Here is an 18,447-nt window from a genome sequence, read left to right as displayed (position 1 = left end):
GTCACCGGTACCTGAAGCCGTTAGTTGACGTAGGTAGTCGCCAATTGAATTCACCGAAGTCAGCACACGGCGACAACCAACGTCACCTGGCGACTGAGAGGCGCTGTCTGAAAAAAGCTCAGAGAATTGCTAAGGACAAACTGCACCCCCTCCACATACACCTGGATCTCCTGCCATCAGGCAAGAGATATCGAAGCATCAAAGCCCGGACTACAAGACTGCTAAACAGCTTCCTACCACAGGCTGTGAGGCTGCTAAACAGTCACTCTGCACTCACAGTCACTTGATTCTGCGGCTGGCACGGACACTTTAATAACTGGCACTGGCCACTCAAATCAGCTGCCCCGGACATTTTTATGATTGGTTTATTGTATTTTAACATTGTGTTTTACCTGCTTTTAACTATTTATACTGTTCCATCAGGGACTGGATTGTTTTTAGTGTTATTATGTGTGAAATGTTTTAAATTTCATGTGCGATGCTCCGCTATTCACTGGGAAACGTCTTTTCATTTTGCACTGTACAACTGTTGCTTGCAAGATGACAATAAAGGTTGATTGATTGACAACCTGCGTCGTCCTGACGACAACCTCTGACAGCACCTATGACAGAAGACAAGCTACGTCTAGCACACAGTCGACGAAAAGTTTTGAACATTCCAAAACCAAGCAGCGACCAGAAAAACGTTACGACTCTTTAGCCTACTTGAGGAGACCACTCATGACCATACAGGCGTCACCCCGTGACCATGCGGCGACAGCCTAATCGTCTGTAGTCTTCGAAAAAATCCACTGTGGGACAGGGGCTTTAATCTCGAATGGCTATATTCTGTATGTTCTGATGAAAGGTTATTGACATAAAACATTACTTCTGTTTCTCCCTTCACAGATGCTATCTGACCTGCTGATTATTTTTTGCCATTTTCTGTTAGTATTTCTGATTTTCAGCAAACGTGGTTTTTCTTCCTTTTCAGTGGCTATATTCTAAATGACTTGAATAATTTCGCTGCCTTCCTCTCTCCATGTAGTTCTATATTTTCCATTCACTGTTTCACATATTTATAATAAGAGAATAGTGAGTTCATTATCACAGGCTGTGGAAAAATATAGGGTCGTTTTACTTCCGTCCCTGGAGTTGGTGAGTCACGGTGTCTGTAGTCAGTGGTGCAATTGAATGTAAAGTTGGCAGGATATAGCATTAAATTCCAGCTTTGGATGAGAGAGACTAAACACATGGCAGCATTGTATTTTGAGAGATGGTGGTGAGGGCAAGGCAACTTCAGCACCATCAGATGGATGTTTGCGTAAATAGAATTGTTTGTATGTCTTGTAGGAATTGTCTTTGTTTATATGGCTGTGGATACGGAGTTTCGTTTGAGCCTCACAGAGGTTCAAATGATATGGAATAAAATGCTGTATTGTATTTTTGTAAAGTGAGTCTCGCTCCTGTTCATCTTGATAATACTGCAAAATGCTTCATTCAGTAGCGACTGTGAACTGAGTGTAATGAATCGATATAGTTTCAAGATGGTACACAAAAATGCTGGAGAAACTCAGCGGGTGCAGCAGCATCTATGGAGCGAAGGAAATAGGCTACGTTTTGGGCCGAAACCCTTTTTCAGACTTCTTCAAGATGGCTGAGTACTGCAACATTAAGAAGACACAGAGTGCTGGAGTAGCTCGGTGGGTCAGGCAGCATCTCAGGAGAACATGGATAGGTGATGTTTCAGGTCGGGACCCTGATCAGAAAGGTCTTGTATCGTAGTTCTCCTGAGATGCTGCCTGACGCGCTGAGTTACTCCAGTACTCTGTGTCTTCTTTTGTAAACCAGTTTTGAAAACCTACGACCTTTGTAAACCATTTAAGAAGGAACTACAGATGCTGGAAAATCGAAGGTAGACAAAAGTGCTGGAGAAACCCAGCGGGTGCAGCAGCATCTATGGAGCGAAGGAAATAGGCAAGATTTCGGGCCGAAACCCTTCTTCAAGATTCAAGAGAGTTTATTGTCATGTGTCCCTGATAGGACAATGAAGTTCTTGCTTTGCTTCAGCACAACAGGCATTGACTACAAAACAGATCAGTGTGTCCATATACAATTATATAAATATATACACACATGAATAAATAAACTGATAAAGTGCAAATAACAGATAATGGTCTATTAATGTTCAGAGTTTTGTCCAAACCAGGTTTAATAGCCAGATGGCTGTGGGGAAATAGCTATTCCTGAACCTGGTCGTGGCAGTCTTCAGACTCCCTCTATCAACATGTAAACATATAACTAAAGATTAGGATTTTTAGCATTCATTTTTATACTTTAGCCAGTGCTCTTGGAGTTCCAAACTGATGACTGCGCTGCACACAATAAATGTCAACCATTTCATACTGGGGGCTACACCGGTGAGTGTGTTGGATTGACCCTGTGGCTGTCCAGGAGGAAGTTTGCAGACAATGATGTTAATCAGCACGCATTGTTAATTTGACACCAGTGCGACTATTTTGGAGCTCTCCTCTGCTCTTAACCTCGCATAGCTGAGTATGTATTCAGCAGCAGGAAACCACCCCCTCACCCCACACCTCTGCCTTCGCAACAATTGACTGAAATGTTTAAAGAACAGCGTCTCATCCCTGCGTGAACTCTGCAGATCCCACCATGCAAGACGTCATTAGCTACCTCAGAACCAAAGAGATCACAAGAAAGAAACAAGAGAATATATATATATGTGTGTTATATATTTATGTACGTATATGTCACACATATATATATATATGCATCATATATATATAATGAATATATATGTGAACTAGAAAAATATATACAAGCAGTTGTGAACAATGGGATTAGATGAATTACAGAGTGCAAGTTTAATACAAAATTCAACTCAAACACAGGACATGAACCATTTAAAAATAAAATGTAAAAAACATTTAAAACATTTAAAGGCACGCAATCTGTTCCCCCGCAACGCTGATTACAGCATGTTTAATTTAAAAAAATCTATTCAAACACAGGACATGAGCCATTTAAAAATAATTTTTTTAAAAACATTAAAAAACACACAAACTGTTCTCCCGCAACGCTGATTACACTGCGAGAGGCATAACTGATGTTGGGTCGGGATTACTGAAATGGCGGAAGTTTCGCTCCGTTGCGTACTACACGTCAGTCCATTGGATTTTGCAGGAGTAGACCATCTTGCTCTGCTCTAAGATCTTTGCTCAGACCCAACAAAGACACAAGAAACTGCAGGTGCTGGAATCTTGAGGGGGGGGGGGAAACAAACTGCTGGAAGAATTCTCAAGATGTCTGAATCTGAAGAAGGGTCCTGACGCAAAACATCTGTCCATTCCCTCCTGATCTGCTGACTTCCTCCAACAGTTTGTTATTCTGATTAGAATCTACAGAGCTTGGCTAGAATCAGGGATTCCTGGCCCCAGAGACCTCTAAAGAATATGTAAAGCTGACAGCAGAAACCAGGATCTGCAGATGCTGGTTTACAAAAAAATGTCACAAATTGCTGGAGCAACTCAGTGGGTCAGGCAGCATCCCTGGAGAACATGGACAGGTGGCGTTTCGGGTTGGGACCATTCTTCGGATTATAAAGCTTACAAGTTAGTTGGAGTTTATCAGTTGCGGTTCCAATTTAAAATGTTTGTGGGTCAAAGAGCCTGTTTCTATGCTGTATCTCTAAATTAAACTTAAATTAATACAAAAGGTGTCAAATTAAGAGCCACCTTCATTAAAGAAAGTTTTGTTTTCTTAAAGGGATTGTTAGATAAGGAGTTGCTGCCTCACAGCATCAAAGAGGGAGTTAGATGTGGCCCTTGTGGCTAAGGGGATCAGGGGGTATGGAGAGAAGGCAGGTACGGGATACTGAGTTGGATGATCAGCCATGATCATATTGAATGGCGGTGCAGGCTCGAAGGGCCGAATGGCCTACTCCTGCACCTAATTTCTATGTTTCTATGTAAGACCTGGGTTCAATCCTGATTACGGGTGCTGTCTGTACGGAGTTTGTACATTTTCCCCATGATCTGCATGGGTTTTCTCCGGGTGCTCCAGTTTCCTTCCACACTCCAAAGATGTACAGGTTTGTAGGTTAATTGGCTTGGGTAAAATTGTAAATTGTCCCCAGTGTGCGTAGGATAGTGTTAATGTGCGGGGATCGCTGGTAGACGCAGTCTCAGTGGGCTTTTGGGCCTGTTTTAAACTAACCTTAACTGAAGTTTGTGGGACCCGGCTTGCCGATCGAGGTGAGATTGAGGCAGTGCAGCGTAGGTTCACGAGATTGGTCCCTGGGATGGCGGGATTGTTATATGAGGAAAGATTGAAACGACTAGGCTTGTATTCACTGGAGTTTAGAAGGATGAGGGGGAATCTTATAGAAACATATAAAATTATAAAAGGACTGAACAAGCTAGATGCAGGAAAAATGTTCCCAATGTTGGGCGAGTCCCGAACCAGGGGCCACAGTCTTAGAATAAATGGGGAGGTCATTTAAGACTGAGGTGAGAAAAAACGTTTTCACCCAGAGAGTTGTGAATTTGTGGGATTCCCTGCCACAGAGGGCAGTGGAGGCCAAATCACTGGATGGATTTAAGAGAGAGTTAGATAGAGCTCTAGGGGCTAGTGGAATCGAGGGATATGGGCAGAAGGCAGGCACGGGTTATTGATTGGGGACGATCAGCCATGATCACAATGAATGGCGGAGCTGGCTCGAAGGGCCGAATGGCCTCCTCCTCCTGCACCTATTTTCTATGTCTCTATGAGATGAGAAACCGTTCTGCTCTCCCAGTGAATGTTTGTTTCCCCCTCCCCCATCACCCGTAACTCAGTGTCTGAAATCTGGCTGCTGCACTGTAAACCTGCCAAAAAAAAGATCGGATTCCGGATGCTTTCTGAGATATTTATAGTATAAATAAAGCTTCCTGCAGATCTGAAACATTCAGACACATTCCATGTTATTTTGGACCATTTAACCTCTGTTAGCTCATAGATCTCAAGAGAATGTGAAGGCCATAAAGTTTATTCCTTCCAGAGCCCACTGTGAGTGTCCATTCCTTCAAAGGCCTACTGCTCCTTACCCACCCCTCAGAAACCGACCCTTGCCATCCCCAAATATAGGTCCCTTAACGTGCAATAATGTCTCTAAAATATAAGATTATTTCAAATAAAACCACAGCTAACTTAGTTGCCCATTTTCGTAATAATTAATAAGTTTATTGACCAAGTATATTCACATACAAGGAATTTGCTCTGATGCTCCGCTCGCAAGTGACACCATGACATACAGTGACCGTTAGGAATGACCTATAAAACATTAAACATTAATAATAAAACATTATCGCTTCACATGTGAATTAAATAAAATACCAGAGCAAAAGGTATTTTTGGTTATTGAGTAGAGCTACTACTCGTGGAAAAAAGCTGTTTTTATGTCTGGCTGTGGCAGCTTTGACAGTCCAGAGTCGCCTTCCAGAGGGAAGTGATTCAAAGAGTTTTTGGCCAGGGTGAGAGGGGTCAGAGATGATCTTGCCCGCTCGCTTCCCGGCCCTTGCAGTGTACAATTCGTCAATGGAGGGAAGGTTGCAACCAATAACCTTCTCAGCTGATCGGACGACTGTTCCAGGTGTGGACTTCTATATTTCGGCAAGACCAAGCGCAGGCTCGGCGATCGTTTCGCTGAACACCTGCGCTCAATCTGCCTAAACCTACCTGATCTCCCAGTTGCAAAACACTTTAACTCCCATTCCCATACTGACCTTTCTGTCCTGGGCTGTATTTCGGGTCAAACGTCACCCATACAGGGATAGGAAAGGTTTAGACAAATATGGGCCAAATATGGGCAGCGGGACTAGTGTTGATCAGACTGAAAATGGGTCTCGACCTGAAACGGCACCTATTCCTTCTCTCCAGAGATGTTGCCTGTCCTGCTGAGATACTCCAGCAATTTGTTTCTTAACTTTTTAAACCTTTGTCCCTTTTATCTTTTTCCTTTTAAGATACCCTTCAAAATTAACGTGTTTGACCTATCTGGCCTCCATCGAATACTCCTGTTTGGAGATGCTGTGACTGAGACCACCTTCAAGCAAGGAGACATCCAACAGTGGGGTATCCTTGCTTCCTGCCACAGAGCAAGTCATGGGTCAGGGTCCTCCTCAGTGACTGAAGAGCTACTCCCCGCTCCGCAGAATGGATTCCGTTCAACAAAATGGAGGCATGAGCAAGGTTGAGTAAGCAAGGGCATAGCGTTAACCCCAGTCATCAACCGTGAGAATATGTATAACGTAAGAGCTTGGATACACATACACACACCCTCTGCATAATATTAACGATAAATGCATGACGCTCCAAAAGCAGACAAACTTGAATTCCTGTACACGCCCCTGAATGAAACATTCACATTTGGCTGGTTGTCTGATGATGTTCCTCATGGTTTGGAAGATGTCATTTCAATTGTTCCCGATGTTGGGGAAGTCCAGAACAAGGGGTCACACAGTTTAAGGATAAGGGGGAAATCTTTTAGGACAGAGATGAGGAAAACATTTTTCACACCGAGAGAGTGGTGAATCTGTGGAATTCTCTGCCACAGAAGGTAGTTGAGGCCACAGTTCATTGGCTATATTTAAGAGGGAGTTAGATGTGGCCCTTGTGGCTAAAGGGATCAGGGGGTATGGAGAGAAGGCAGGTACGGGATACTGAGTTGGATGATCAGCCATGATCATATTAAATGGCGGTGCAGGCTCGAAGGGCCGAATGGCCTACTCCTGCACCTATTTTCTATGTTTCTATTCCCAGCCTCAGTCAGTACAGGAATTGTTCCTCAAACCACCTCAATCTCCCCTGCTGTAGTGAAGGCCTGAGGTTGAAACCAGGTAAGGGTTTACCTTTGTAAATATGTTGAGCCCAAATTTCGTTGGTCTGAAATATCACTGGCTTGAGTCTGGAGACTGGTCTGTGGGACATTCAGAACAGGAGAAGATTAGGAGCCATTTCTAAAGGGAGGAAATAAAGTGACTCGCTCAGTAGCAATTCTTATTTTGTGGACACACTGATCTGTTTTGTAGTCAATGCCTATTATGTTCTTAAGAAGGAACTGCAGATGCTGGAAAATTGAAGGTACACAAAAATGCTGGAGAAGCTCAGTGGGTGCAGCAGCATCTATAGAGCGACGGAAATAGGAATTATGTTCTGTTGTGCTGAAGCAAAGCAAGAATGTCATTGTCCTATCAGGGACACATGACAATAAACTCACTTGAACTTGAACTTGATATAAGGCACTCTGGCGCACTGACACCTTGAAAAAAGTTGCACGTCATCATTTTGTCTTCCTGTAACAAGCTTTTTGAATCGTCATACAGCATGGACTCAGGCCCTTTGGTCTAACTTGCTCATGCCGATCAAGATGCCCCATCTACGCAGGTCCCACCTGCCCGTGTTTGACCCATATCCCTCTAAACTTTGCTTATCCATGTGACTAGCTGTTCAAATGTTGTTTACAAGCTGTTATAGTCCCTGCCACAACTATCTCCGCTGGCAGGTACACAAAATTGCTGGAGAAACTCAGCGGGTGCAGCAGCATCTATGGAGCGAAGAAAATAGGCAACGTTTCGGGCCGAAACCCTTCTTCAGACTGATGGGGGGTGGGAGGGGAGAAGGAAGGAAAAAGGGGGAGGAGGAGGAGCCCGAGGGCGGGGGGATGGGAGGAGACAGCTCGAGGGTTAAAGAAGGGGAGGAGACAGCAAGGGCTAGCAAAATTGGGAGAATTCAACATTCATGCCATCAGGATGCAAGCTGCCCAGGCAGAATATGAGGTGCTGTTCCTCCAATTTCCGGTGTTGCTCACTCTGGCAATGGAGGAGACCCAGGACAGAGAGGTCGGATTGGCAATGCTGCAGCTTGTCCCATACACTCACCACCCTCTGTGTGAAAAAGTTGCCCCTCAGGTTCCTATTAAATCTTTCACCTTTCACCTTAAACCTATTGTTCTCGATTCGTCTGCCCTCAGTAAAAGACTCCGTAATTTCACGCTATTTGTTCCCCTCATTAGCTAAGTGAGCAAGTGAGTGAATGAGAGCATTTATTGGTTTAGATTTAGACTTTAATTTTATATTGCGTTAAAGTGTCCTCATGGTTGGGTATGTTGATGGATAAAAAATTGTTGCTGAATGTAACTTATTTTTTAATTGCTAGAGTCAAGAGTCAAAAGTGTTTTATTATCATATGCCCCAAAATGAAACAATGAAATTCTTATTTGCAGCAGCACAATGGATATGTAAACATAGTACTCCGCACACACCATAATAAACACAAAAGTTCAGCACATTAAAAAAAACAAATAAACAGTAATAACGTAAAGATAAAAGCAGTGCCCCCACGTTTTCTCCATTTTATATCCATACCTGCACCTTTTTGCCTACAACATACTGCCCAGCTGTGTCAGTATGGCCTCTCCGACAGCATCTCCTAAACCTACAGCCTCCACCACTACGATGGAGAATAGGCACAGAGCCTTCTGCAGGTTCCCCTCAACGTGCACTCTATCTTAAAGGGCACAAAGTGCTGGAGTAACGCAGCAGGTCAGGCAGCATCTCGGGAGAACATGGGTAGGTGTCATTTTGGGTCAGGACTCTTCTCAGACCGAAGAAGGGTCTCGACTCAAAACATCACCTATGCATCACCTATCCATGTTCTCCAGAGATGCTGCCTGACCTGCTGAGTCTTTGTGTCCTTTTGTGTATTAACCACCCTGGGAAAAAAGTTCTGCCTGTCGATCCTGTCAATGCTGCTCATAATTTTATATACTTCTATCAAGTCTCCCCTGAACCTCCAAGTCATTTGTATATTAACCAGCATCTGTAGTTGTTTGTGTCCTTCAAGATGGAGTGCAGGAATAAAGTGCTGTAGTAACTCAGCAGGTCAGGCAGTATAGAAACATAGAAACATAGAAAATACGTGCAGGAGTAGGCCATTCAGCCCTTCGAGCCTGCACCGCCATTCAATATGATCATGGCTGATCATCCAACTCAGTATCCTGTACCTGCCTTCTCTCTATACCCCCTGATCCCTTTAGCCACAAGGGCCACATCTAACTCCCTCTTAAATATAGCCAATGAACTGGCCTCAACTACCCTCTGTTGCAGAGAATTCCACAGATTCACCACTCTCTGTGTGAAAAATGTTTTCCTCATCTCGGTCCTAAAAGATTTCCCCCTTATCCTTAAACTGTGACCCCTTGTTCTGGACTTCCCCAACATCGGGAACAATCTTCCTGTCCTGATCAACCCCTTAAGAATTTTGTAAGTTTCTATAAGTATCTCTGAAGAACATGGATAGGTGATGTTTTGGGTCAAGACCCTTCTAAAGGTGACTTGAAACGTCACCTATCCATGTTCTCCAGAGATGCTGCCTGAGTTAGTCCAGCATTTTGCGTCCTTTTGTGTATTAACCAGCATCTGCAGCTCCTTATTCTTGTACTCCATTTTGACTGGGACTGCAGCTGTGCAGGAAAGTAGCTCACCACCACCCTTTCAAGAGCAATGAAGGATGAGCAAAACATGCTGTATCTTGCCCGCTACAAACCTCATAAATAAATGTAAAAGAAAACCCTTTATTGGTGTGCCTTTATGTTTTTTTAAATCTTTCTTGAGATTATATGCTTAGGTATGGAGCAGTGAGGAAGGAGTGTTCAGCCACGTTGCTTAGGTCACCGCCGGGTGGGGCAAGCTGGATGTACCAGCTGGTTCTTTTTTTGAACTGCCCTTCAATTGTGTATGGTCATATATCAAAGGACCCCATAAATCAAGGTGAACAAAGTTTTCCACAAATAATAAGCTCCGCGTGAACAAAGTGAAACCAGATATTCCAGGCAGTTTGAAACAAAAGCACATTATGACATTACTGTTACGAAAAGTAGAGTGTTGGAACTTCTCAGTGGGGTTAAAAGTATGTTGTGTAGGTTTGGCTGGGACTGGGACTCTTGTCACCGCCTTTGTACTGTAATCAAGAAGGCAGGTATGACTGCTGAAACAGGCGGAAGTATTTCAATTACTCTTTAAGAAAAAAATAAAGGCTCCTGTTATTATGATTACAGGGGGACCTGATGCTAGTAACCCTTGATTTAAGGATTGTGGAAACGTCTTGAAGAGGAAACTACACTTCTACAGCACAGTTTACCACTTGATAACATTGCAAAGGCTCAAACTGTGCAATTGTATAGAACAGTACAGCACTGGAACAGGCCCTTTGGCCCACACCGTCTGTGCCAGACATGATGCCAAGTTCAAATAATTGACAGCACGTGATCCATATCTACCTCCCAAATGATGCCAGGAGTATTTAACGTCTCAACCAAGAGGTAACACCTCCATCGGTGAACTCAGGGCTTGGGTAATCTCCAACTCTCTCCTTAATGAACAATGGGATAGGGCAGGTTCCAACATTGCTGCACTCTTCTCCACTGAACTTTGGGGTGTGGAAAATTCCAACAGAGCAGAAACGAGGTGGGGTAGGTTTATGTGTGCTCACATGATGGAATGTGACCTGAACCTTTCACCTTCTGACTCATGCACAAGTACATTCGACTGAGCTACAAGCAACGCTTTCAAGTGGCTTGATTTTTATACATTGGCGCAGCTGGTAGAGCTTCCATCCCGACCTCGGCTGCTGTCTGGGTGGAGTTTGCACATTCACCTTGTGACTGTGTGGGTTTTCTCTGGATGCTCTGGTTTCCTCCCACATCCCAAATGCATGAGTGTTTTTGTAGCTTAATTGGCCTCTGTAAATTGCCTCGAGCATGGAGGGAGTAGGATAATATAGAGCCAGTGTGAACGGGTGATTCATGTTCGGCATGGACTCGATGGGCTGAAGGGCCTGTTCCCACGCTGTATCTCTGAACTAAACTAAATTGGGCACAGAAATGTTTGTCAAACAGCAATAAAGCAACGTCCAACATTCAGGGAAAAATGTTGGCAAGGATGCATGAGGAACTTTCTTAAACACAATGCCATAAACTTAGTTCAATATCTCAAATGAAAGACTGCTCGCTCACTACTGCACTGAACTGCCAACTAGTAGCATGTCAGCTCCAATCATGCATTAGAATTTGATGCATGACAGCTTAAGGATAAGGGGGAAATCCTTTAAAACCGAGATGGGGAGAACTTTTTTCACACAGAGAGTGGTGAGTCTCTGGAACTCTCTGCCACGGAGGGTGGTTGAGGCCAGTTCATTGGCTATATTTGGGAGGGAGTTAGATGTGGCCCTTGTGGCCAAGGGGATCAGAGGGTATGGAGAGAAGGCAGGTACGGGATACTGAGTTGATGATCAGCCATGATCATATTGAATGGCGGTGCAGGCTCGAAGGGCCGAATGGCCTCTACTCCTGCACCTAATTTCTATGTTTCTATGTTTCTATGACCTAGAGACCTTAATGGCCTGTCCCACTTATGCAATTTTTTCGGAGATTTGCCGGCACCCGTCACAGTCGCGGCAGGTGGGTGAAAATATTCCCCATGTTGAAAATCCAGCGGCGACCAGAAAAAGGTACGACGCTTTGGGGCGATTACTCATGAGCGTACAGGCATCACCTCACCGTTTGTACAATGCAAAGTAGTAAAGGGAGGGATGCTAACTGAGACGGAACATGTTTGGTCTACGACGGGAGGGGGAGGATATGCAATAAAGCAAAATAGGACACAAAATACTGGAGTAACGAACCAAAGACAGACAGCACTACTCCAGCATTTTGTGTCTGTCTTCCGTGTAAACCAGCATCTGCAGTTCTTTCCTACATAAACCATAACGGGAGATTGGAATTAGGAATGTGTTGCAGCAGGAAATGAATGTGGGATGAAAAGTTGAAAAGAATTTGTAAACAAGACTGAAACCAATTGAAGGCATGCATTTCTGTAGTGCTTTTCACGTCCCGTTCAGTCACAGTCGGAATTAGAAGAATGCAGCAGCCAAGCTCCTGCACAACAGGAACGTGATAATGACCAGATATCCTGTGTTGTTTTAGAACTGTGGATTGAGGGATACATTTTGGCCAAGTCAGCGAGGAGATCTGCCCTGCTTTTTATCCCGAAATAATGGCGTGTCCAGCTGAGAGGGGAGCAGCTGAAGTCTTGGTGTAACATCTCATCGAATGATGACACAGTTCAAAGCTCACACCATTCCCCGGTACTGCCTTGATGTGTCATTCTGGGCTTCAGGAACAAAACTTCAACCCACAGTCTTCTGACTCAGAGGCAAGCATGCAGCTGACTTAATCACTGATGGACACAAAGCGTTTCACATAAGCATAGAACAAAAAAAACTATCGGTGGCAGTAAATTAGTGCCAGTAATGAGTGAGTGAGTGAGTGAGATAGGGAGAGAGAAAGACAACGAGAGAGACAGTGAGAGAGAGAGAGAGACAGAGGGAGAGTGGGAGAGAGAGAGAGAGACAGACAGTGAGAGAGAGAGACAGCATTGTGGGAACATAATGGCCACCATTTTGTGAATGACTAAGGTGATGACTGACAGGGATTCGGGGAGCCTAGCAGACATCAGTAGCCGGGGAACTTATGCACACAGACACAGGGCAAAAATAAAAAGATGAAAGGTTAAAATTCTTAATACAGGGATGATGGATTCCCAGGGCATGTCATTGAAAGGTGCAGGTGATTTACTGTACACGGTGAATGATAGAACAACCTCCCTCACACCCATCCCACCTCCACCATTCACATCTGGTGTTCCAGATGTGGCTTCATGTAGATCGGCAAGACCAAGTTTGACCTGTTTTTACAAAATGTTAAATGGTCAGCTCGACATAGATCACAAAACCTACACCAAACCCAAACCAATTAGGAGCAGACGTGGGCATTCGATCCAATTTGTGATTCCAGCTACCAAGACAGATGTGTACAGCAATTTGTTCTTCCCCCGCACAATTAAAGCATGGAATAGTCTTCACCCTACTATAGTTACCCAACCAGATGCAACTACATTTAAGGCAGCTCTTTCTTCCCAATAACCATTTCTGGCTTAAGTCCTCCCTCTCCAGCTTTCTTCCCTCGCCCATCCCAACCACAACAATCAGTCTGAAGAAGATTCCAGACCTGAAACATCATCCATCTGTGACCTCCAGAAATGTTGCGTGACCTGCTGAATTAATAATAATAATAATAATAATAATAATAATAATAATAATAATAATATCTTTTATTGTCATTGCACATCAGTGCAACGAGATTTAGTTGCAGCTTCCAACCAATGTAAAAGAAAAGTAAAATAAATAAATAAGCTGTGTGTCGTGACCATCCGAGGGAGACAGTCCATGGGGGAAGGGGGACACTCAGCAGGGCCGGTTCAGAGCCGCTATAGCTCTGGGAATAAAGCTGTTTCTGAGTCTGGAGGTTCGGGCGTAGAAGGCCTTGTAACGTCTGCCAGAGGGAAGTAGTTCGAACAGTCCGTTACAAGGGTGTGAGGAGTCTTTATGGATGCTGACGGCCTTCCTGAGGCACCGCATGTGGTAGATGCCCTCCAAGGCTGGTAGCTGTGTCCCAATGATCCCCTGCGCTCTGTGGACGACGCGCTGAAGAGCTCTCCTCTCCGCCTCCGTGCAGCTGAGATACCACACAGAGCTGCCATACGTTAATATGCTCTCTGTGGTGCAGCGGTAGAATGTTGTCAGCAGCTGTTGGGGCAGACCAGTCTTTTTTAATGTCCTCAGGAAGAACAGTCATTGCTATGCCTTCTTGACCAGCGCAGCGGTGTTGGTGGACCATGTGCACAAACAGAAGATCAAATAGAACAAGTTATCCTACAACTTTAGGCTGTGCACGCCACACGAAAGAAGAAGTCTGAAAAAAGTCTGAAGAAGGGTCTCGACCCGAAACGTCACCTATTCCTTCGCTCCATAGATGCTGCCTCACCCGCTGAGTTTCTCCAGCATTTTTAGTCTCCCTTCTTAAACATTTATAATTTATCAAGATAAGGCAGGAAAAGGGGAGAAGGCAGGAAAATGAGATTAGTTGGCAGAGATCAGCCATGAATGAATGGTGGAGTAGACTCGATGGGCAGAATGGCCTAATTTTTTGTCTCCCTTCTTAAACATTTACAATTTATCAAGATAAGGCAGGAAAAGGGGAGAAGGCGGGAAAATGAGATTAGTTGGTAGCGAAGGATCCCAACCCGAAACGTCGCCTATTTCCTTCGCTCCATAGATGCTGCCTTACCTGCTGAGTTTCTCCAGCATTTTTAGTCTCCCACAGCATCAAATGAGATTAGTTGGCAGAGATAGCCATGAATGAATGGTGGAGTAACAGAATGTGCCAGCGATTGGAACATTTGTGGTGAGGAGAGCGGTCACAGCATCAGGTGTAATAAACAGTGCGTTGGGAGCTCATTTGGTGTTACTCTCAACAGCAGAAATGTTACACTACATGTTAAGTCAAATATTTAGCATAACAAATCCTGGTCTGTGTTACTTTAAGCCTGCATTAAGACAGATTAATATGTACAAGCTGGAACTAATTGCAAATTACACACCAGTAACACTTCAACATTGGTAGTAGTTTCCAGATATCTTTGTCCAAATGTCTTCTTAAGCAAGGAAAATGTTGGGAAGGATTTGTCTTGGAATTCTTTTATGGTGTCAGGGTGGCTTACTCCAGAATGTATTTGGAATTTGATCCTGAATGCAGCAATTATGGTATGATACGATATGATAGGATTTTATTTATCCCAGGAGAGAGATTGATCTGCCAACAGTAATAAAAAAAAACAAAATACATGAAACATGAAATTAAAGTGACAAGTGGAAAGGCTTGGTAGATGTGCCAAGATTGGGGATGGGATATCTCAAGCTATAAGATATATTTCGAAGAAACAGACAGACAGTGATGAAGTAACTCAGCAGGTCAGGCAGCATCCCTGTAGAACGGATAGATTTTGATTTGGGACCCGAAATGTCACCTATCCATGTTTTCCGGGGATACTGTCTGACCTGCTGAGTTACTTCAGCACTTTTGTGCCTTTTTGTTGTAAACCAGCATCTGCAGTTCCCCGTTTCTAAGGTAGAAATATTCCTCATGCTGTTCGAAAGTAGGAGCTTAGTCCCTGAATCAGTCCGCGGCAGTTCAGCATCCAGAAATCAGGGCAGGGCATACTTCAGTTCCTCATGGTAGTTGGCTTGTTGTAATGAAGAATGGACATCTTGAAGGATAATTATTAGGTAGAGGGAGGAGAAGGTTGTCTGAAGGTGATCTGGGTAACAGGAACATAGAAACATACAAAATAGGTGCAGGAGTAGGCCATTCGGCCCTTTGAGCCTGCACCGCCATTCAAAATGACCATGGCTGATCATCCAACTCAGTATCCTGTACCTGCCTTCACTCCATACCCCCCGATCCCCTTAGCCACAAGGGCCACACCTAACTCCCTCTTAAATATAGCCAATGAACTGGCCTCAACTACTTTCTGTGGCAGAGAATTCCACAGATTCACCACTCTCTGTGTGAAATATAATTTTTCTCATCTCGGTCCTAAAAGACTTCCCCCTTATCCTTAAACTGTGACCCCTTGTTCTGGACTTCCCCAACATCGGGAACAATCTTCCTGCATCTAGCCTGAAGAATTTTGTAAGTTTCTATAAGATCCCCCCTCAATCTTCTAAATTCTAGTGAGTACAAGCCCGAGTCTATCCAGTCTTTCTTCATATGAAAGTCCTGCCATCCCAGGAATCAGTCTGGTGAACCTTCTCTGTACTCCCTCTATGGCAAGAATGTCTTTCCTCAGATTTGGAGACCAAAACTGTACGCAATACTCCAGGTGTGGTCTCACCAAGACCCTGTCCAACTGCAGTAGAACCTCTCTGCTCTTATACTCAAATCCTTTGGTGCTTTAAAATTATCCCTTACCAACACTCAGGGGAGTGGTTGTACTGAATGCTGCAGTACATTTCTGTGTCATTCACAGGTCAACAGGCATTCAACTAATTGTTCTGGTTTCAATGCACTCATTCTGCTGCGTTGGTGCGGAGCGATGTCAGCCCGTGTGAGAGGAAGGCACAATTCTGCCAGATTCCTCCATGAAGTCCCCGACCCCCCCAACTGAAGTAAGCCACGTGAAAATAAATTGTAGGTCGTATTAAATTTTTATTTGCCCTTGGGGTGCAGCCGAAGCTGGCAGTCCTACTCTGAGTGCAGGACGTTCGATCCCGCAGGGGAACAGAGGCACTTCTTGCTTCGTGCCAATATTGTTTTTATTCTTTTACAACTGAGTAGCTTAGTAGGCCAAATCAGAGGGCATTAAACTCAAACAGTGGAGCAGGATTAGAGTCACGTGGAGCATCAGGCTGGGTAGAAGTGCCAGGTTCATTTTCTTGAAGGATTTCACTGAATCAGTTGTGATTTCAAAAATTCCCCAGCAGCTTTCTCATGGATTCATAGAGTCATACAGCATAGAAACAGGCCCTTTGACCCAACCTGTCCACGCTGACCGAGATGCCCCATCCAAACTAGTCTCATTTGCTAGCTTTGGCCCATATCCCTCTCAACCTTTCCTGTCCATGTACCAGTCCAAGTGTGGGAGATTGCAACCTTCACGTGGCCCGCCCTGTTTCGACGAATGCAATCAACCTGGCGTGCACAAACAGAGGAACAGATCAAACGGAGGAACAGCACCTCATATTCTGCCTGGGCAGCTTGCATCCTGATGGCATGAATGTTGAATTCTCCCAATTTTGCTAGCCCTTGCTGTCTCCTCCCCTTCTTTAACCCTCGAGCTGTCTCCTCCCATCCCCCTGCCCTCGGGCTCCTCCTCCTCCCCTTTTTCCTTCCTTCTCCCCTCCCACCCCCCATCAGTCTGAAGAAGGGTTTCAGCCCGAAACGTCGCCTATTTTCTTCGCTCCATAGATGCTGCTGCACCCGCTGAGTTTCTCCAGCAATTTTGTGTACCATCAAACAGAACAAGTTGTCTTAAGGGCCTGTCCCACTTAGGCAACCTAATTGGCGAGTTTAGAAGAGTTTTAAAAAATTTCATGTTGAAGACCTCCTTCGACTATATAGAAGACCAGCTTTGACTATCTATGACTAACTTCGGGAAAATTGGTCACCAAATAGTAGAGAGTGAAGATGACCTCCTTCGATCTCCTTCAACTATGATGAAGACTTTCTACGACTACCCTCGACCACCCTCGATTACCTACGACTAACATGCCGACCTACTATGACTAGAAAAAGTATCGATTTTTTCCATGGCAACCTTTTTTTACTCACTGGCATTTTTTAACCTATTGAAAGAAACGCCGCGACCTAGCTGAGGCCTCGAGTACGCGGAGACCACTCTCGAGCATGAAGGAGAGTTACGCAGACCTCCTACGACCTCGTGTCGACCATGCTGCGAATATGAGTCGAGGGCAAACTCGCCAGAACCCGCGGATTAGGTCACCCAAGTGGGACAGGCCCTTTCAGATTCAGATTCAACTTCAGTACAGCTCTCCGTGCCGACCAGCAGGTCGAGGAACAGCTACTTCAAGACTGACTAGTCCAAGTACCTCTGTACTTTTAATTTATTCAAATCGTTTGCTAGTCCTCTGCCCTGGAAGAGCTACATAGCAAATGATTTGAATAAATAATAATAATAAGTATCCGGGGGGGGGGGGGTGATTGGCAGTCACCGAGATACGTTGTTGAGTAGAGTGACAGCCGCCGGGAAGAAGCTGTTCCTCAACCTGCTGGTTCGGCAACGGAGAGACCTGTAGCGCCTCCCGGATGGTAGGAAGGTAAACAGTCCATGGTTGGGGTGAGAGCAGTCCTTGGCGATGCTGAGCGCCCTCCGCAGACAACGCTTGCTTTGGACAGACTCAATGGAGGGGAGCGAGGAACCGGTGATGCGTTTCTCACCACTTCACTTTACAACTCGGGCTGTGCACGCTCTAATCCAGAGAAGCAGTCCAAGTGTCAATCTCCCCTGCCTCAACTATGCCTCTATTATTAGATACTTCATCAGGTCTCTCAGCATGTTCTGGATTTTCTCCACCTAATACGCTCTACAGAGCATACTGGTCAATTTTTTTTCCAGGCCTCCACAACCTTAGTTATTATTTTTTTTTTAGTTTAAATTAGAGATAGAGCGGAAACAGGCCTTTCGGCTCATCCAGTCCGCGCTGGCCAGCGATCCCTTCACATTAACATAACGACCGCCAAACATAATGGGGCAACCAGAATTGAACGCAATACATTAAATGCGGCCTAACCAAAGCCTTACGGAGTTGCAACATGACTTCCTGACTCCGATTGCTTCTAGATTGATTCAAGGCCCCCGTCTGCAGTCAACGGTGGACCTATTTCAAACTATCTACAATTTCTCCCTCTGCATCCTGGCCAATATTGAAGTCTCAACCAATATAAAGACAAATGAGTGTATTATAGTGCTGCTGCTGTTTGTGGGTGCTTGCTAT

This window comes from Leucoraja erinacea, chromosome 38 (genome assembly GCF_028641065.1).
Source record: "Leucoraja erinacea ecotype New England chromosome 38, Leri_hhj_1, whole genome shotgun sequence".
In the NCBI taxonomy this organism is placed as follows: Eukaryota; Metazoa; Chordata; class Chondrichthyes; order Rajiformes; family Rajidae; genus Leucoraja; species Leucoraja erinaceus.
This window is presented reverse-complemented; position numbering follows the sequence as displayed.